Raw genomic sequence first — 22,634 nt, 5'->3', positions numbered from 1 at the left:
GCTGTTGCAAAAACTAGTAATATCTTTTTAAGACTCTCCTCAAAATCCTCCACATTTTCAGAATCTCATTTCGACATTGAGAATCAACCACTTTTTTATTTTTATACTTGTTTTAATATCAAAAATAAAATACTTGCGTGTCTCTCTGCGCCGCTACTTCGAAATCAACAGTCTTGCAGTAGCCCGCCTGGCGTTTTATTAGTCTGTAATTAGTTTGCAAGCGAAATCCAACAGCGTGCAGCCACTCCGTCCGCTTACCGCCCTCCCCGCTTCAAAGCCAACAGAATAGTGAATATTATGCTATTTAATTCATACTGCCGAAAAATTGTTTGCGTCATAATTACACAGCTGGAGCTTCAGCGCAGCTCTTGACCATGCCGAGAGCTTGGCGTCTGCTTTTCCATTATTGCTATTTACTTATCCGCTATATAGTTCTCTTATTTAGTTTTCTTTTTTTTTTGGCGAGGAAAGGGAAATGAAATTGCTTGCCATCATTTTTCAAATATGAAATGGTATATTTTCTAATTTCATAAGGATTATAAAGCTGTGCACTTCACTGCAGCACTCACAAGGCAGCACACAAATCACACACACACGCGAACAGTGAGCTTAGCCATTTCTCATGCACATTCCGTGGGTGTTGCTCCAGATAATTACCATTTCACTACGGTCATTAAGGCAGATCTAGTTCTAACCCAGTTAGATAACTTACAAATACACAGACACTAATGTGTTCTTTATGTGCGTGTATGTTGTCTGTGTGCAATATTTGTGAGTGTTGTGTTGGCTTATCGCGAAAATATTAAAAATATATAAAAGTTATAATTTAGGCAAAGCTAATTTGACCGCTATTTAACGTGTATATATTGCGGCCAGTCTGAAAACATATTATATATATAAATTTTATTACTGGTAAATAAGTCTACTTTTTGGCGCAGCTGAGCTTAGCGCAAGGAAAAGCATTAATTCGTACTAGAAATTTGAAATATGAAACATTTTGGTACGAACTAAATTAAATAGATAATTTTTTTAAGATATAGATAGCAGAAAATAGATGGTAGATACAAGATAATAGATAATACAATAGATATTAGAAAGAATAAATATTTTGGATAATAGACAATAATTAGCAGATGACATGTAAAAATAAAATATTATATAATAAAAATTAAAAGATAGTGTCACACAGATAACAAATAAAAGCTGATAGATGACAGATAATAGGTAATAGGTAATAATTATCTGATGGTATGAAATATATCAAAGATACTAATTTTCGTGAAAATATCTCGACAAATGAAAAAGTTTTCCATATAAGCACTTGATTCCGATCATTCAATTTGTATGGCAGCTATATGCTATAGTTATCCGATCTGAACTATTTCTTCGGAGATTCTATCATTGCCTTAAACAATAATTCATGCCAGATTTCCTGGAGATATCTCGACAAATGAAAAAGTCTTCCATATAAGCACTTGATTCCGATCATTCAATTTGTATGGCAGCCATATGCTATAGTAGCTCGATACCGACGGTTCTGACAAATGAGCAGTTTATTGGGAAAAAAGGACTTGTACAAAATTTCAGATCAATATCTCAGAAACTAAAGTATATACAGACAAACAGACGGACATGGCTAAGTCAAATTCAGCTCGTCATGCTGATCATTTATATATAATGCATATATATTTAATAGAGTTTCCGATATTTCGTTCTAGAGAATAAAACTTGGTGATAACCTTAAAATACCTTGTTCAGGATTTATAAATAAGTAAAATAAAAGAGACAGTTTATAAGAGATGAAAGATATATAATAACTAGCAAATAATCGATAAAGAGTAATTGCTCGTAGGTTATATGTAAAAATAGTAGTAATAGATAAAATTGGTAGATAAGCGATACAAAATATTGTTTAAAGATCAATGCTTTACCTAGATGCTTTAAGACGTATAAAAAAGTACAAAAACTTTATCTATACACATACATAGGAAACTACGCATCCTTTGCACTTTCTGTGCTAATTTCAATATCTCCAAGGAATCTCTTTCTTCTTAAGCATTGTTTGCTTTGACTCTTTTTATATTGCCGTTGTGCATTTCATTCTTTGCACCGCAAACACAAATGCTTGATAAGGCAAATATTTGAGTTTTTAAAGTGTTTGCCATGCATATCACACACACACACAGTTATGCATGCGTGCTTACACGCTTGCTTACATACTTACATGAAGGATAAATCAAAAGAGTTTTCAAAGCAGAAAAAGTGTAAAGCAATGTTAGCTGATGACATCTAAGTTGAAGCACAAACAGGAGCTGAGAGTGAATAGAGCGGAACGGAAGGGAAGGTGGTGGGAACTGCAAAGCGATAAGTAAATAAAAATTGACACAAAGGCAGGCAGGCAGGCATATTTATGTATATGACACAATGCCAAGCGGGAATCAACCCCTAGAAGTATGCTACTGCTCGCATGCAAATACCAGACTGTCATTTGTTTGTGTTTGTGCGCATAACTGTTTATTTCTGTTACCTGAAATACGAAAAATTTTAAATTAAGTGGCTCGAATTGCAAGTAAATGCTGTGGTGGTGGGGTATTTATGCAGAATTTTTTTATAAAGCATACGTATGATTATAAATATGAGTTTACTTGAAAGTTTAATTCTATTAGCCCCAACTGGCTTAAAATGCCTTCTAATATTTGATAATGCCTTCTTATTGATTAAGTAAGGTTTTTTAAATATAATTAATTATTAGAAATATTTTAAGCGATGAAAAATCACTATATACTAATTTCTAGTAAGTAAATTGGAGTTAGGTTAACTTTCTTAATTCAAATTACTACTTCAACATATTAGCCTATTAATTGTTAACCATTTTCATACATATTTGTTTGTAATCGAGTAACAAACAACACACGCTAAAGATTCCGTTACACATCAGTTTTTCTGACAATCGTTACTACCACAAAATTGTCCAAAAATCTCAAAATAGATTGCTACACACGCTGTCAACAAATAATTTTTAGTTATCATATAAGGAATGTATTGCTCATGAAATACCTATATGTATGATTTAGGAATATTAAGTTTCTACATGGCATGAATTCATTTGTTCTGGCTCAAAACGCTGCAAAGTGCCTCGAAACTGCTTGTATAACACCAATAATGATTTAACGTATATATTACAGAGAAATCATAACAAATTTCAATAACGAATAATTTTGTTTTCATAATTTTCTTATTAACCCCATAAAGGAAATTAAAAAGATTGGCTCTAAATGGCTCAAAATGTTTTTACGCGCATTATATTCTTTTTCTAAGCAAAGAAATGTTGCGCTACTAACATACGGTGTTCTATTATTTTAAATTGCTTAGTTTTGTAATGGCATGAGAATTCATTACGTAGGTTGAAAAGACTCAACTATGTATTTAAATGATATATTTTAAAGAGAGAAGAATATTTATACATCAAAAAGCTATGTATAATATCTGACTTCATTAGCCCAAATTAGCTCAATGTGGCTCAATATCATTTTAGAGTTGAAAATTCAAAGTCAATGTGCTCTAAAACGATGTGCTTTGAAGAAGAGAGAATTTACATTAAAATTCCACAATATCTGACTTATTTGGCTCAAAGTTGCTCAATGTGGCTCAATATGGCTAAATATAGTTTTAAAGTTAAAAATCAAGTCAATGTGCTCTTAGATGATTTATTTTGAAGTGGGGAGACTTGTTAAGAAATCAACATCAAAAAGCTACATAAAATATCTCACTTCATTAACTCAAAATTGCTCAACGTGGCTCACTTGAAAATTAAAAGTTTAAAGTCATATTGCATTAGGATGATACTTTTTAAGTTTTTTAAAATGAGAAGATTAAAAAAAAAGCGACGGTAAAAGATTTACTTAAATAAATAAATTTTACCGGCTCAAAATAGCTCCATAAGTTGAAAAATTAAGCTTAACATATAAAGTAAGTATTAAAGAGTGAAGTAAGCATCAAGAGTTTCTTCTTCAGACTGAGTGCATAGAATGAATTTATATATACATTTAAGCGCAAGTCTTCTGCTATCTCTTTAGCTACAAATACATGCATGTCATTCATATGTATAAATGTGTATAGAAAAGATACTAGCTTTGCTACTGCCTGCACAATATACGCTCCATCTTATGGGATCCCCCTAAACATAAGCGCCCAACATTTCTACACAGCAAGGAATTTAATTAAAAACCATGTTAACATTTTTTAACGCACATAACACCACTTAACACTGGCTACCTACTCAAGTGTGTAGTGTTGTATGTGTAGCTCGTTATACTACACAACGTAGCAGAAGATTCTTAATTGTACACACAGCTGCCAGAGATGTCATGACCTTTAGAAAGCGCTCAGCAGTGTCGACTGAGTCCAAAGGCAATTTAAGTATAGCACGGAAGTTAAATTTTAGGTTAGGACTTCATTTATACATATTTGCTGTTTATTTCTACATATGTAATTATAGTTGTTAAGCCTTTTAGCTTCAAATTAAGAAATATTTTTTTTAATTTTCGCTAATGCTTACACATTTTTTTTTTAACTTTTCAAAATTTTCTACATTACTTTTAAATTTAAGTAATTTATTACCGATATTTGGTGGATACTAATATTATAAAACATACATACAATGTTAATTAATCACATTTGCAATTACGGTACTTTTGGCTCAATGCCGCTCAAAGTGGCTCAATACGCACTCAAGTATCAATTAATTAAGAGTTTTGCCATTTAACTGCATGCTATAGCCGTCAGCTATTTGTGGCATGTAACAGCTTAAATTTTATTGCAACATAATTAATTAATTAAGCGAATCTTTTTAATTGAAAAATATTTCTTCAAACTTTAGCATAATTCACCCATGTAATATTCTCGATTTTTTGCTCTTTGCAGGTATGTGTATGGCACAGTGATGCTGCAAGCTAATGCATTAAGTACTAAAAAGTAGCGTAAGTTTATTTATAAGATGCGAAGAGACCCGTTAATCTCCAAGTGCTAAAAAATACCTAAATTGAAATAAATGTAAAAAAAAGTTCAAATATGTTTTGTAGAACGCGAAATTCATGCCCCTATAGAATTTTGATAATTTATGGCGTTTCAAAATAATATTTTTCGGCGCGCACATGATGAAATATTCCTCCACAAACATATAGAGCGACAACTTTGAATAACTGTTTATGCAATATTCGCTAAAAATACGCAAAATTGTGTGCTACAAAAGCTAAGCGAATATCTAGCGGTGGCAAGAAAGTTCCGCAAATTTACAAATATCATTCGTTTGTGTATGGAGGCCGACCGACATATATTTTTTGAGAAGCCAAAAAGAAAATCAGAAAATTAATATACATACATACATTCGAGCAATTATATTTTTGAAATATTCATTTCGTTGGCCATGAGCCAATTGGCGTTGAGCGAAATTGCTCAAGTGCGAACATTTCATAGAACAGACTATGTGTACTCATTTATTTGAATGTGGCTGCAAATGGCGGTCTAACAAATACATTTCAATATATAAATATCTATACTTAGTGTACATGCAAAAATCGAAATTTTGTAAATTAGTACAAAGTTGAAGAAACGCTCATCAATTAGTGCGAAACTAAAATTAGAAAAATTGGAAAAAAATAAAAAGCATAATTCAAACGATTACTTTCGGACACAACGGTGCGGCATCAATATTCTTAGTTGGCATTCTACAAGGATATATAAAAAATTTAAATTAAAATCGTTCCTATATATCATGCAGAAGATAACATTCGGATATGCGTTTAGCTCAAAGTGGCTCAAAACACGTCGTGTTGGTGTGAATAATTTTAAAAGTGTAAATAATTGTATTTATCTATAAAAGTATAAATAATCATATATTTAAATATTTATACTTTGTACAATATAATCATTTAAAACCTCCAAATAATCTGAACTGTTTTCTTTTCTACACATGAAGTCCAATACTATTCGTTACAAAGTGTATGCGTGGCTCAAATTGGCTCAATATGACTCAAAATTTCTTTGTAGCCGTTCAATCATATATTTGCTGTTAAGTGTTTATTCGATTGCTTTTAATTTTAAATAAAATTGATATATTGTTCGTTAAGAAAATGTGCGGAAGGTATTATATATCAACTTTCTGGCGGATTATACTGGCAAATAGCGTATAATATTTCAATTTGACAAAACCCTCTAAAAAGCATTTTCCTTAGCCAGCTCAAAGTGGCTCAAAGTACTCTAATATATTCACATTAAATTATATCTATTGCGGCTGTGATTTATTTTTGGCTCAATGTAGCTCATTAATTAATCAGTTTATCTTTAAGTGCGTTATTTCTAATCTCGGCAAGCCAGGAACGATCAAAATTTTGGGTAAAATTTAACTTATTTCAAAAACGCCTTCTTTTGTAAATTTTGATTTTTCGACCGTAGGTCATTGTACGGACAACATATTCAAGTCTTCTAGTAGAGAATTAGGTTTCATCCACGGAGAAGGTAATTTTTTGAACGTCCTCGGCGACTCGAAAAGTTTTAAAATTTTACTACAAAATTTTTATTTCTACATATTCCATATTGAGTAAAATAAATTTTTCCACACAATTTGGCTAAATATTTAGATCCAACATATCGTCATCAGGTTTGATGCAATAAATCTCTTGATTTATGCAACAATATTCATTTGCTGCACAAGAAACAAATTTGTTTATAATAATTTTTGATATATCTGCCAAATAAGTGAACATTTTCTTATGACTCAAAATTACTCAATGTGCCCTAAGCCGTGTTACTGGCATTTCGTTTGAATGCAAACAGTTTATATCAACTCCTTTTTTATTTACGATTAGAGACTTTCATATAATATTAACATTACTACGCTCAAATGTCTCAAAGTAGCTCAAAATGCAAATATATGTTATTTATAACAATTTGCTTAATTATGAGGAAATAATAATATATTACAATGTTCAAACTTCATAATAATACATGTTTTTAAAAATCGAATGTAAGGAAATAAAAAATTTCAAAGTATGTTATAAAAATATTAGTTTCTTGTAGTTCAGTAGGGCTCAATATGGCTCAAAATTCTAAAATACTAAAGTTTTCTTTACCTTTTTGTCAGTTAGCTGCTCGAGTTGATTTAATAACTTACTTCTTATAAATATTTGATAATTCTTCCAGTACATGAGCTTTCTTTTTTTGCTCCAAATAATCGATTTATGAAAAAACTAATTTAATATAGTATATATATATTATGTAATAGTATTAAATTTGAATAACAATTTATCTAGTAACAGTATATGCTGAAATGGTTTAGAAAAAATATTAGTTATAACCCAATATGATCACTATAATTTGAGTTATTCCTACTACCTTATTAACCGTGCGGCTCAAAACGGCTCAATATTAGCTCAATGAGGCGTAATATACATTTTTACATACGCATATTTTAATTTGGATTTTTTTTCATGCGCAATCAGTCCAAGTGATAAGCCAAAACAATTAATTGCCTTACAACAGCCTGATTTCGCACTTATAACGGCGGTTAAAGCCTGCTCATCGCTGCTCTCATCACATACAACGCACTCAAACTGCCACGTGTTAGTGCTGCTTTCCACCACCCCCACAGCCGCTCGGATGCTCATTTCATTTTCATTTGTATATTTAAGCATTTGTTTGTTTAAAATTTTTATTGTTGTTACACAACAAAAAGCAGCAACAATGCATTAACTAACTGTCACACCTTTTGGCATTTGCGCTGTCATTTTCGTTGACACAGTCATAGCTGTTGTTTTTGTTGCTGTTTGTTTTCATTTCATTTTTGTGCCGCTAATGCGGCAACAAATGTCGCTTAATTGTCTTTGTTGGCAACAGTGAAGCTGGTGAAAAGTTTTGCGGTAAACAATGCCGGCGCTCCTTGCTTTGTCACATAATTGTTGTCTGCCAAACCGCCATTTCAACAACAACGCACAGTTGCTCTCTACTGCTTTCCCTCACACACACACACATACACATACTTTATATCACAGGCTGCCGAGCAAAATGAAGAAATTAAAAGCGAAGACGGGCTGAGCAGGCTTAATATCGCCACACTCCTTTACAGTATTTGCCTACAAACACATACATACTCACACGCACTCGGCCTCAGTGGTATTTGTGGGTATTAGTTGTTGTCGTAGTGTGCCGTTGCTAACATTTTTACGTTTTTCAACCATTTTTACCGCAGTCATTGTTATAATTTTTGTTGTTGTTATTGTATTTACGCCTTTCCTCAACAAGCTGAAATTTTCGTAAAAGTTTTTGACATCGCTGCCTGCTTACCAGCAGCATAAGTCCTACATAAGGGGGTGGGAAGTGGGTTGCAATAAAAGAGGAAATTCTTTTATATGCGTTGACAAACCATTTTCACCTGACTTCTGTCGCTTGTCGCCGCTCTCTAGCCCCTCTCTCCCCCAGGGCAGGCAACACATTGATGTGTCACAACAAATTTGTCAACAAAACGCATTCACCTGGCAAAATAATGACACAATTTTCCGTAAGAATGGCAAACTTTTTGCGGCAACTGTGCAAGTTGATACATTCCCTATTTATAACGGTGGTTTTGAGTGCTTTCACGTTTTATCTCTGCTCGGTTTATGTATACTTTTATTTCTTGCGCAATTACTTTGCAGTCGTTGCAGTTACAGCTTTTATGCGGCTATTTAAAAATGTGAATCTGCGCTCTTGCTGTTGTAATTTATATTTTTATTGCGCTCAAAGCGCCTCAAAATGGTTGAGAGTGGCTCAAAGTGGCAACAAATGTTTTCGAGTGCTTAAGCAAGTGTTATTTTGGGCTGTTACGTTTACTCGTAGGTATCTCTAGTATTTAAATAAAAATTGCATAGTTTCTATGCTAAGGATTTCTGCTAAGGGGTTTTCAAGTTTTGAGTAAAACTGCTAAAGATTTTGCTTTTAAGGTTACTTTGTTAAAACTAATATCTTCTTTAGACAATATTGGGGCATGAAAACACACAGATCAACTATTTTTTGTTTAACGTGTCTGACAGTAGTTTAGAATATATATATAATATATATGTGACTCAAAAAGGTAGGCTCAAATTTACTGAAATTGACTCAAAGAAGTTTAACAACAAAAGTTTATTACTAAAACTAAAATTACATAAAATAACACAAATTGAGTCAAATTAGTCTCAAAATATTAGAAAATTAAAGAGTTAGTTTAATATGTCACAAATATATTCAAAATTAATATAAACTTCGTATGTTGATACTAGTAGCAAGTAGCTCAATGTGACTCAAAATTACACAAATTAACTCAATATAGCTACAAAAAGCCGTAAAAGCGCAAAGAGCTTACTGGTACCTAAAGGCAGTTGTAATGCTCACAAACTTCATAAAAATACTCAAACTTGTATTGCATGAAATGATATTTGCTCAAGCTATAGATATAAGAAAATGGCTCAAAGTTGTTTTGTGAGTGATTTTTAGCTCAATATTGCTCAAAGCAGCGCACTGCAGCTGAATTTAGTACAAAATGGGTAAGAAGCACTCAATTTAAATGAGAAAAGCTCAAAGCGGGGGTTATCTAAGGTGAGTACAAAAAAAAAAAATATTTCAAAATGATACTTCTTTGGCTGATTCGTAGCAACTCATTATGGCTTGTAGCTAATAGCTGCTCTTTATATACCAACTCTTCTGCAATTTGCTCGCACTTATAAAAAACTTCTCAACGGTAATAAAAAAATTGCCAAAGAAGTGAAAAGAAGTTTTCGCATACACTTTGCCGCTCTTGAAGTCAACAGCCACATTAATTATGCAAAAAACCACTGGTAGCAACAACAGCAAAAACACCAAATGCTGTTTACGAGCATGCATTTGTGGCAGCAACGCGAAATGTTGCACAAACACTTCAGAAAGTAAAATTTTGCGCGCAAACCGGCGAGTAAAGTACAAAGAAGAAGAAGCAGAAGCAGAAAGCATAATGTAAACAACTTGAATATTTGGATTAAAGGATTAAATGCTTGCACATAAGGAGACATGCTAAGTATACGCATATGCGTATGTATGTGTGTTTAAAAGCAAATGTAAGTATGCATTTGTGTTGCCAATAGACGGCAAACAACAACAACAGAGAGATGAGCAACTCATGATAATAAGAAACATAAAAAGCAGCAGGCGCAAAGCTGCTGGAGCAAATGACAAAATGAGGCAAACGGAAAGCCAGCAGCTATAGTAGAAAATAAAAAGCCGCAAGTATGTAAATACACGCGCAGATTTTGAAGTATACGCATACACAGCGGCGTTGCATACGTACCACATGTGTGGCAAACAGCGCTCAAAGAAGACGGCCTTCATTTTCTTTCAACTTCTTGCTTTCGCTTGCCACCCACAAGTGTAAGGTGGCAAATTTGAATTTGTGGCAACTTGTGCAACACTTGAGTGGCACAAAGTACACACAAACACACCCACATGTATGTATGTGCGCATGGATATGTACGGTAGTGTTTGTTTGCTTGCATCTAATGAGTTAAAAGGCGCAAATTTTTACACGTTTTTGCTCCTTTCTAGCTCAAGGTGGTGCTTTTCAGCTGTCAGCTGTCTGTCACAAGTGTGCTCAACTGTTTGCAATAATAAAATTGTGCATGTGCTTGTGCTACTGTGTACTTACATGCATATTTTATGGTATATGGCTGGCTGAGAGGCGTGAATTATTGCATTTCGCATGTAAATTAGTTAATTCTGGCATTGTATTCCTTGCAGTTGTTGTTGTTACTAATGTTAATTATAGCGTGCTTATGAGCGCAGAAATAGCAATTTGAAATGGTTGCGTTACATAAAAGGCGAATATTTTACCGAAAAATATAGTAGATAAATATTTTACATCTGCATTGGCTATGCTACTAAATCGAGATATAAATAGCTCAATGTAATGTAAGGTAAGTGATAGAGAGCTATAAAATTATTTGCTGCATTCGGCCGATTTCCATTTTCAACGTTCTTTGGCATACTTTTCATAGCTTTAGTTACTTGTATAGGTACTCCTAACTGGAATCAGTGGCTCAAAATCACAAATTTAACTCAAAGTTACTAATTTGACTCAAAATCACTGATTTGACTCCAACTGTGTTCAAACTTGCTCAATACCAAATAAAATATGTTGATTGTTTACAAAGTAAATGCTGGTTTTAATCCTGCTTTATTAAGAATGCACTCCAAACCGCATGCGGTGACTTAAAGTCACTAATTTGACTCAAAATTACTCATATGACTCAAATTGTGCTAAACACCAAATACAATCAGTTCAATATTTATAAAATAACTTGTGTTTCTACTACTGGTTGCTTAGGAAATGAGAAAAAAAATTAGGTTTTGGCTCAAAGTCCTTAATGTGGCTGAAACTGGCTCAAAATCACCTGACGCTGTTTGATTATTTTTAAAATAGCTAACGCTATTACCAATGACCATCTATATAATTTTGCTTTGCAAAAAATCTGAATTAGACCGACTTAAATTTACTAAATAGTAACTCATAATGGCTCAAAGTAGCTCAATATGGTAAAAAAGTTCACAAAATAAAAATTGAAATGCACTTTTATCGCAAAAGTATTGTGGAAACAACTAATTATTTAACATTTATGAATTCATTTAATATATTAAATGCATAAATATTTTTTTCTTCATATTTAACTGAAATGTAGCTCAAAAAGGCTCAATATTGCCTAAAACTACAAATACGTAAACTACTTATAAATCACTTAGTGCACATATTAGTTTATGTATATATAAAAATTTAAAAAACTGTTTTACTTAATTTTATACAGTTTTTACCTTTTTGGCTTCAAGTAGTTCAATATTACGAAAATTCGCTCAAAATACTATATTTTTACTCTTTTTTTATTATATTCCTGCTAAAAGACAAGTTAGTATTTATTTAAGAAACAAAACCATGTTTTAATAATAACATTTATATTAGCACTTTTAACATTTTTCTGTATTAAAATATCTCAAAACTCTTTTGACAGCTCAAAGTTCAAAATGCTACAAAAGCAGCGACATTTGATGAGCGTATGTATAATCATGATAAAGTGTATAAAATCATGCCGTTATGAGTCAAAACCAAATTCCTTCAGTTAAAAAACTGTATTCACAATGTCTCAAAAATAGTTTGATTGCAAATTGATTTAGACTACTCAAAGCTCTATATTATTTTTAAAGTGGAGGGAATTAACTAAATTATGCAGAAAAAAGTAATTTAAGATACACATTTTAGTTGCTTTTCCCTTATGTGGGTACTGACTTTTATCGGTACGGCTCAAAACTAAATTTAACAACTCATAGTTTAAAATGCTACAATTGTCTCAAATGTTATAAAATTGTATGTCTACTCAAAGTAAAGTTTTACAAAGCGTCTCTTTATGCTATATGCCTGCAAAGTTTTATTGTGTTTTTATTCACCAAAACGAAAAATGAGTTTAACTCAAAACTGGTTTAGGTAACTCAGATAAATATTGTAAATATAAAATGTATTAAAACGTAAATTAATATGAGCATTTTAATTTTTTTCTTGCTTATATGATGTGTCTTCAAATTGGTTCTACTCAAAATGCGTCATAAGTGGTCAGTAGCATAGGTCTTATATTAAAGACTGACATTTGGTAGATACTTTGATCAGTTTATCTGTACGACTAAACTTCTCGTATTACTAACATTTTCCATTTCTGACCGACAAAATATTTAGCTTTATTACTACTTAAATTAATTAATTAAATTTCCGTTCTAACTCGAAGTAAATGCGATTTACCAACAACTTCCATTTGATTGCATTCTATTTAATGCAGAATATAATTGAACACATCAAAAAAAAAAAACACTAAACACAGCTCACATGATGCGCTTACAATACCACACAGCGTTGATATTTGTTTACGCCGCTCCCAAAAGTATGCTAAATATCTGTTGAAGTACAAACACAAACAACTTTTCAATAATATGATTGATTGTATCAGACCACAAAATCAATGTAAACGCATAAAAGTTTTTAGTTAATTGAAATTTGGCTACCACTGTTACAAAAAAAAACAGCAACAAGCACAACAGTAGTTATAAAAACAACATATATACAGCTTGTTACTGTACATGTATTTAGTATTGCGCTGAACAACCACAGCGTGTACACATCGGGGACTACTACACGAGTTTGCTGCAAAGCGGCGGTCAAGTATGCGAAATAGCGCCAGAGAGAGAGAGTAAGTAAGCGCGGTGAGAGGGCTGCCAGCACTAGTGGTCAACGGCAAGGGCTTTCAATTTAATTAGAAACGCATACCAGCGCATAAACGTCGATAAACGTGTGTTATATTTCGGGCCGCAAAGAAGTCGAGAGGGTCCTCCGTAGAACAGAGGGTGTGAGAGCTTTAATAGTGAATGGCATTCATTATAAAAAACATTACAATTGTTAGCCTGTCTGTAAAACCAAAGTTACAATTTCATTTAAGCAAATTAACATAATAATTACAAATAAATTATGTGGCAACAACTATGCTGCCCGCTGGCAATTACAACACAAATTGCATGGCACTGAGGCACTCGCCATTGCCGGGAGGAGGGTACGAAACGCACTTTATACGAATTTGCTGCCAGCGATACGCACACATACACATACGCAAAGGTTGAAATGCATGTATGTGTAGTTGTGCTTATATGCTTGCCCTACGAATTAATTCATTTCGATATTTTAATTATGCAATTGAGTTACACAGTCGCCAGCGTTGCGCACGCTGCCTCTTATCCAGCAGCTGAGCGGCCGTATTATTCCATAAGCCCACACTTGGCAATGTGAGCGACGCGGTAGGCGCTGGAATAACTGTTTATTGCTTTGTGAATTGCGCGTAAGTCGTTTGTCGCTTTGGCAATGAACAGGGTTGCCGTTGTTATAAAAACACAAATATATATTTGCTTTTTCCATGACACGGACGCGTTGTCCTAAAATATATTGAAGACACCAAAACATTTTTTTACCCGATAGTTATCGATAAACTTTTTGATATATCGGTTTTTACTGATATGCTATTTTTTTCAAATTCGGAAATTGCAATTATTGTCTTTTGTCCAAAATGAAAGTAGTTCTTTAGATAACCTGCACTCAATATTTTTAATTATTATCAATAGCTAACACAGTTTATCGATTATTTTCATAAGTATATATATTATATGTACTAGGTACGTATTTTCCTAAAAATATCTCATAATTTAACTAATATTTTGTTGTTTTATTATAAAGCGCTAAAGCCCCAACTGTATTATAATTTTTATTATAATATATATCGATAAGACTATATAAGCCTCAATTTCTCAAGAATGAAATTATTTTTAAGGTTTTTTCGACTGCATTACTAAATTTAAATCAGTGATTTGTTCTTATAGACCAAGGTAAATTTTCTTCAGTGCGTGCAAAATATCGATACAAAACTTAATGCATTTAATTTCTTTGATTATTCGATTTTTATATCGATTATTGCAAAAATAAAATATCGCTTTGCATAAACTTTAAATAAATTATCGATTTAATTTACTTTTTGAATAAAACCTTAACGACAAACAAAACGATTATTTTTTCAAATATCGATTTTTCGAAATTTTTAAACTTAAAAGTTTTAATTTTAATTGCATTTTATATCTTAATAAAAATTATCGGATTCTAAAAACTAAAAATTAATTCACACTACGGCAATATCGGTAATTAACAATAATAAAAAACAGCGAGGCTCAGTCCTACAACATCGCATTCTATTTTTGCCATAGTTATTTGCATTCGCCGGAGCTCTAGCTGCTTAAATGCAACGCTGTCAGCATTTTCGTATTCACAGACATGTGTACAGAAATACATATACATACAAATGCATGGTGTAGGGTATTGTTACACACATTTTTACCGCACTGAATTGGTGATAATTGCGCAATCTGCTATGCGTAGTTGCAATATTTTTGCCGCAACCGAAATGCAATTGCAATAGTAATGGCAACTGGCGCTGTAGCAACGAAATCAATTTGTAGCACACATAGTCGCCAGAGACGCATAGCCATATAAGTACACACACACACATACGCACGCGCACAAACGCTGATGGGCGGATAACATAAAAAGCGCTGTAGCAATATGCTGCGCATTAAAGGAAATTACAGACAGACAACGCTTATACTTATCCATGTGTGTGTAATTAGTTTAAATTCATTGCAGTCTGCTTTTAGGCGCAGACACAGGCAAAATTGAATTTAACCATTTAATTTCATTTGTAGAATGTGTAAAATTGATTGCAGGACATTTGTATCTGCCTGCTAAAGTGAAGGAAATGCATTGCAGCACTACTAGGCACGACTCAGCGCCTAAAATCATGTTTAAAGTGTGGTTAATTCTCTAAAAAGTGGACTTATTGTACGTATTTCACTTCATTTACTAAAGTTGTTTGCTCTTATTACCATTTTATTATGCAAAATAATGAAACGAATAAGCAGTACGCCAAAATATATGCTATATAATTTAAAAGTAGCTGCATTATAGAACAGACACCTACCAAAGTAAAAAGTGACAATATTTTATTTTTGGCAATCCCGTCTTAAGTTACTTAGCTCACAAAGTTTCTTAGCTTTCTTAAACCCCGAACTACGCCAAAAGGTATGCTACAGTATATTTGTAAAAAAAAAATTTGCATCCAAAAATTTTAATTTTTTCCTAAATATGTTTTGCTTTATACAATTGATATATTTTTCATACCATATTTATTAATACATGCGCCTAAAACTGTACTACAGTTTCTTATAAGAAAATATCTTTTCTAAGAAAACATTAATTTTTTATTAAGTAATATATTTTTCCTTCTCAGCTTAACTTAACTACTTAAACAAGCTGGAATTCAAATCACCCGCTTTATGCCCATAATTATGCAACACAATTTAACTAGAATTAATATTAAACAGCCAACAATTACAAAAATTTCACTGTGTTTGAAAAAACCAAGGGCATAGGCAAAAAATCACCACATTTATATGCTCACTAAGCGCGTTTAATTACATTTTTACGAGCGCGCGCTGCAAAGTATGCAATAAATTTACTAAACAAGCAATTACCACGCACATTTGTTGCATAATTACGTGAGTTTAAACAAGCAGTGAAGTGCAAAGACTTGAAACTGTCGGCGTACGTAACTTCGCGGTGATTCCCTTCCGTGAGCAGCTTAGAAGTATGCAACATATTTTCTTTATTGGCCACAACAATTGTTGGTGAGCACAAGCAAAGTGGAATACTTCACGAAAGTCGTGTCAAAAGTGACAGCAAAAAGTGGCGCCTCACTTTTTTTGGCTAGTTGTAGGGTAATTCTGGCAAGGAGATTAGCGTGCGCGCTGCCCAGCGCTGAGCTTTTAAGGTAACGCAATTTGTAGCGTGGTTACGCGTCTACCGCCCACATTTTGACACAACCTCTATCTGTGTGAACAGCATAATTGCAATTGTTGTTGTTGCAGTTGTAATTGCTAGCACAAATTTGCTACTATGCTGTGTTGTTATAGTGTTTATTTGTGGCTGTTACATACTTTTAGGCGCCAACCACATTTGTTTTAAATCTTTCGCTGACTTCGCGCTTTTCACTCCTGCATGCGGAAATGATAGTCTGCCGCCTTTTCTGCAACTTATTTGTTGTCCTGCACAGACTCGGACGCATTCGGTCTGAAAAAGCGAAAACTCCCTTCGCCTAGCGCTGAACTTGAAAGCGCGGCAGCGCCATAGGATGATATCTTTCATTCGGTTTTCGTTGTGGTTGTTATTTGTGCAGTAACTCCCCTCACGAATACGCATTCTCGCTGGCGAAAAAAAATAATGGTAAAAAGTTTTTAATTAAAAAGTTTTGCAAAATGTACTCGCGCTCGCATTCATTGCGTGCAACTGATTCGGGGCAAGTGAAATAGCATTGCATGCGACGTGGCGTGCTATACAGTGGTACGCATCAGAGCAAATAGTTGATAAATTTGTAAAATATTATACTTTGTGGCGATTTTTATAACGGAAGTACATAACGAATATTTTTACTTGGAAAAAAATGTTGGCTAAGAATCTTAAAATTTAAAAAAAAAATGCGTATAGTAATTTTACCTTCTTCAAATCTTTTCTTCAATATTTGTACTTTTTTGCTTCACAAATATTTTCAAAAACTTTTTTTTCTTTAATTTATTAAAAAATAATTTCAAGTAATGTTTTTGAAAATTTATTAAAAAAAATTAATATTTTAAAAATTTGTTTTGAAGAGAAAAAAAAAGATTTCCATCCAAAAAATGTAAGCTTAAAATAATAAAAAAATTTAAAAAGCGGTTATATGTAAACATATTCTATAAAATAATTCAAATTCAAGAAAAACTTAATTTTGTCAAATTTTTCATAGCTTTTCCGGCATTCTTGTCCTACAGTGCAAGATAAAAATTATATGCATTTATTAAAATTTAAGCATGTAAATTTTTTACAATAATATTTAAAATTTTTTTTCGAAAATAACGATTTTTTGATATTAAAAATATAAATTTTTTATGTACGTAAATTTAAGTAAAAGTTTATTGTTGTAGAAGTTTGTTTACATAGAATATTTCTCAAGCCATTTCTTATTTTTTGAGTTTAAAAAATTTTAAAATTGAAATCTTTGTCACTATCGCACCACTGTGCACGCTGGACCACCAAAAAATGCTGGTTGTGCAAATGCTGAAGTAATTTCCACACTTTCGTGCCTTTTATGAATATTTTTTCTGCATTTGGAAAAATCTTTTTTTTGTTGCGACCATCGCCAGTTAGCGTAGACAGCACAATAGCAACAAAAACAATAACAGTAGGCAACCCCCGCACATTCAAAAATTCAAACGTAACAATTCGAATTAAACGAATTACTTTTGATTTCAGTTGTGGCGCCGCAAAGTGCTGCATGCCACACGGACAGACATACATACATTTGTATGCTTATATACTTACATATCTGCATACATATATATACAGCAGTAGCATGGTATAAATACTAAAAATGAGCAGGGTAATTGTAAATAGCAAAACACAAGCGGAAAACAACAACAATGTAACAGTACTAACAACAACAACACAAGTAAGCAACAAATGTGGCAATTCTGCGGCGTTGGAAAAAAGCGAAAATAAATTAAAAACGAAAATGAGCAGTTCTTCTTGCCACACTTGCCACTTTCGCATTGTTTTTCTTTTAATTCGGTTATTTCAATTTTTTTTTTAGTTTCTCACCTACAATTTTTGGAAGTTCTTTTTGGATTTTTTTATTAAAAATTAGTAGCTTTTTCTATGGTACGCCATCACCACCGCATTAACCGCACTTACACACGCATCTGCATACACACCTACAAACACAAGTACACACTCACACCCACAAAATCGCGTTCACTCACTCTCAGAGGCAACCACTCTTGAAGGCGGTCGTGTGTGAGCTGAACGCAAGCCGCAGGAATGAGCCAACAAATGGCGTTGCTGGCAAACCGAAGCAAAAACAGCTACAACAAAAAATAAAAAATGGTAGTAATCGAAAAAAATGCGAAAAAACTCCGCAAACAAAATAAAAGTTCTGCAATTTCGTTTGTTGTTCGCCTTGCCTTGTGTCTGTCCGCATACTTTTGTTGCGAGTTTTTTGTGACGTCTACGTCACTTCCTTCGCTTCACGTGATGCATACTTGGAAGTGTGCAGTACACAGTGTGCTTTCCATTCACACTACAGCTGCCGCTTTGGCACAAGGTGCAAAATTGAATAATTCAAATAGAAAGTAACTTTTCAGCGCTGCCCGCCGCCTGCGCGCTTACTTCATTTCTTCATTAGCAGCTCCGTTCTGTGTGCACATGTGTGTGTGTGTGTGGGTGAGTGTGCCGCAGTTATTTGCAGTTGCGGCCAAATTGGCTGCAGAGTGCCAAACTTACTTAATTGCGGTTAATTTTGATGGATTTGTGCGTAATTTGTTTGGTAATTAAATTTCTGCATCATTTTGCGCTTTTCTCTGCTCAGCAATATTTTAATTGCAAGACAAGTAATGTGCGCTGGGAGAAGTATTAAATGACAACAAATAGTAAACAGAAATTAAAATTCGCAGAAGATGAAGTATAAATTTCTTTTTTTTTATTTTTTTTTTTAACTAATAGCTCTAAATTAGAAAATTGGCTCAAAATGCCTCAAAATGGCTCAAATTGATTGTACTGTTAGTGAGGGTTTGAGCGAAACACGAATGACAAAATTATATGTATTAAGCTTTTACTACACAAATTTCATATATACCTATATTCAAAAGAAAAACAAACCAAATTTTTATAGTTCGCCATAACATACTAAACTGGCTCCAAGTGACTCAAAACTTATTAAGCATGCATTGTAGCTTAAAGAATAGCATGTTTATAAATTATAATGTATAATAAAATTTGTATGTGCATTTTTACAATTTAAAAGCTTAACCCCTTAAATTAATTGATATTCAATTGGCTCAGTAAGGCTCAAAATTGCTCAAAATCAGTTTCTTTTCGTATGATTCAATAATAATTGTATTTATTGTTCATATTATGTAAACATAATATACTCCCTTTATATTATACAATATGTAAAAAAATTATTTCTCAGAATTTTAAGATAGATAAGTATACACCTTACTAATAGCCCAAAACAGCCCCAAAACTCATATTTAAGTTTTTTGATCTCAAAGTGGCTCAGAGATCATTCTGTGTCAATAAACGGCTATAAAAGTTTTTACTTAAATTAATTTACAGACTTCAGGTACTTTTTAATATTTTACAACGTGCTGCTTCAAGCATTTTTAGAGCCTCAAAATAACTGAACACGTAAAAATTTACGTCGCAATGCTTTTAAGTTTAAAACAATATAGAACTACTCTTAGAAGGCTCAGATATGTTATAAATAATTATAACAAAATAAGTTTAATTTGGGTTGATTTTTGTTTTTTGAACCAAATGTATATATTATATATACCGAAATGTGGCTCAAAGTGGCTCAGAAAGAAAACTCATCAAGAAGCTGCTCATTTTTCGGAACGGCTGATATCGGACCACTATAGTATATATTCGGAACCAAAAGCTTGTATGGAGAACTTTAATATTAATGCCATGATGCAATATCCGAAAAAAATTGTACAGATCGGATGAGTATAGCATATAGCTGCCATATTAACTGAACGAGCGAAGTAAAGCTGATATCGGACCACTATAGTATATATTCGGAACCAAAAGCTTGTATGGAGAACTTTAATATTAATGCCATGATGCAATATCCGAAAAAAATTGTACAGATCGGATGAGTATAGCATATAGCTGCCATATTAACTGAACGAGCGAAGTAAAGTGCTGGCATAAAAAACTCTTTTATTTGACGAGGTATATTCACGAAATTAGGCACGAGTTTTTATTTAAGTCTACAATGTATTCTCCGAAGAAATTTTTCAGATCAGATAGCTATATTATATAGCTGTCATACAAATTGAATGATCGGAATCAAGTGCTTGTAAGGAACCTTTGAATTTATGAGGTCTACTAAAGAAAATAATATTTTTTATTAATTTTTGTTAAAAGTTTACTTCTTGTTTTATAATTTTTTGGCTCAAAGTGACACAAATCTGTTTAGTTTGTCGAAATTATGCTTTTAAGTTTATTTAATATTTTTATAGTTAAAAATATGAAGAGAAAAATACCAACATTTTCAATTCGAGTAATATTTTCAGCACAATATATATCAGTTTCGGCGTAAAGTTTCTCAAATATATATTTTAGATTTAATTGTTGAAAACTGTTAATAAATTTCCCAAAAAAATTGTTAGAGTTTTTTTATATTTATTTGTTTCATATTTTTAATCTTTTGTGTTCAAATAATCTAATTTTTTTATAGTTAAATTTATTTTTTCATAAAAGTACGTCTTAAAAACATTAAATGCTTTAATAATACTTTTAAAATAATAATTGTTTGTCAATAAATTAAAAAAAAAGATTTTTACTGAAATTTTAAAGAGTAACAGGCTTTAAGAAAACACGTGAAGTTATCTCAACTGGTATGTAAATAATAAATATATAATAAATATAAATTTATGTCTTTATTCCAACAGCAAAAACCAAATCCGAGAAATATGCTCAATTTCGGCCAATAAGTATGCAACAAAAACTGCTAAAATACACAATAACTTTAAAGCAAATATTTATAAAGCTAAATGCCATTGCATAAACTTACCAGTTAATATTTAAATACATATTTATGTATATATTTAACTAACACTATATATTTATATAATGGTTCTTATGCAGACATTGGCTTCGGCGCTGCATTACAGGTGTCCATTGAGAATTTCTTAGCACGCATAAATATCGAACTTTAGAGATAAAATGTCTCTACACACATATACTATACTTGTATAACAGTACTATACACATAGGCATTATCAGCCAGCTACAATTACAAAATAAACACACACATACATACACATACGCCTGCATATACACTCAAAACTTGCCGGCGCATTAAGCATAAATGACGTGTATGCACACACGTTGTTGTGTTTGTGTGAGCGTATATGCACTCACAACAGTTACTGCTGTTGTGCACCTAAAAGTATGCAACAAGATAGCTCAAGAGCTCGCCTGCTTTCCGCTGCGTTGCATTCAAAGGCCCTCCTATAAGTCATTTATAGCAGATTAATGTGCGCAACGGCATCTGTTTATGGCTCTACCAGTGGCTACATAGCGGAGCATTACGAGCTACAAGAACAACTAACGTTATATGTGTGCGTAACGGCAGCGCCACCCATGAGCGCCTGTGGATATGCCTCGATAGTTTGGTTGGCTGAGCTAAAGTGCAGTTGCACAATGCAACAGACAGCCGTTATATGTGGTATTTATGTTTGTATGTAACGCATATGTATGCATAAGCGTATATGTATCTTCTATTTACAGGACGCATGTTCTATATGTCTATGTTTGTGTGCATGTGGTTTTAAGAGCCGTCATGTTTATTTAGAAAATAAATGGTCTATAAAAACAAGTTGTTGCTATTGTCAGCAATGGCTTCAGCTGTTGTTGTTGTTATTAGTGCAGTTTTTGTTTGCTATTAGCAAGCTACTGTTGCCTTTCTACCTGTGCGGCCATAGACACTTTGGAAATTTACCTATTTGTTTGCTTAACTGCTCATCAACTACTCTGTGTGCTTTATATGTAATATATACTAGTAGCTATAGTTTACTCCACTCAAGCAGCTGTCTCTTTTCGACTCCAACACTCCTTTGCTCTTGCACCGCTTCTTCGCTTACTCGCCGTTCGGCTTAGCTGTCTGCATTTGACGCAATATTACCTTATTGAAGTCGTCTTTATTGTCCTCACAGACAATAACTTCGTGCTTGTTGTTGCGCTTACGTCGCTACCACTGCTTCTATATTTTCTCTTCTACCGCTAGCTCTTCTTTCTCTACTACTCTTTCTTATTATGCATCTTATCCGCAATCGAAGTGTGTTCTGCTTGAATGGCCAGTCAAAATGATACTAATGGATTTTAGTAGTAACAAAATCGCAGCTCTCTTACTCAAATCCCCTCGCCCCCC

At 32.9% G+C, this 22,634-nt stretch overlaps 1 protein-coding gene across 23 annotated transcripts in view; it reads left to right on the top strand.

Annotated features, from left to right (window-relative positions):
• Window positions 1-22,634, top strand: part of mbl (muscleblind) — a 498,372-nt gene that overhangs the window by 257,212 nt on the left and 218,526 nt on the right. The gene's annotated exons all lie outside the window — the stretch shown is intronic.

This window comes from Bactrocera oleae, chromosome 4 (genome assembly GCF_042242935.1).
Source record: "Bactrocera oleae isolate idBacOlea1 chromosome 4, idBacOlea1, whole genome shotgun sequence".
Lineage (NCBI taxonomy): Eukaryota > Metazoa > Arthropoda > Insecta > Diptera > Tephritidae > Bactrocera > Bactrocera oleae.
The sequence above is the reverse complement of the archived record's forward strand: the minus strand, read 5'-3'. Positions and strand labels throughout refer to the sequence as shown.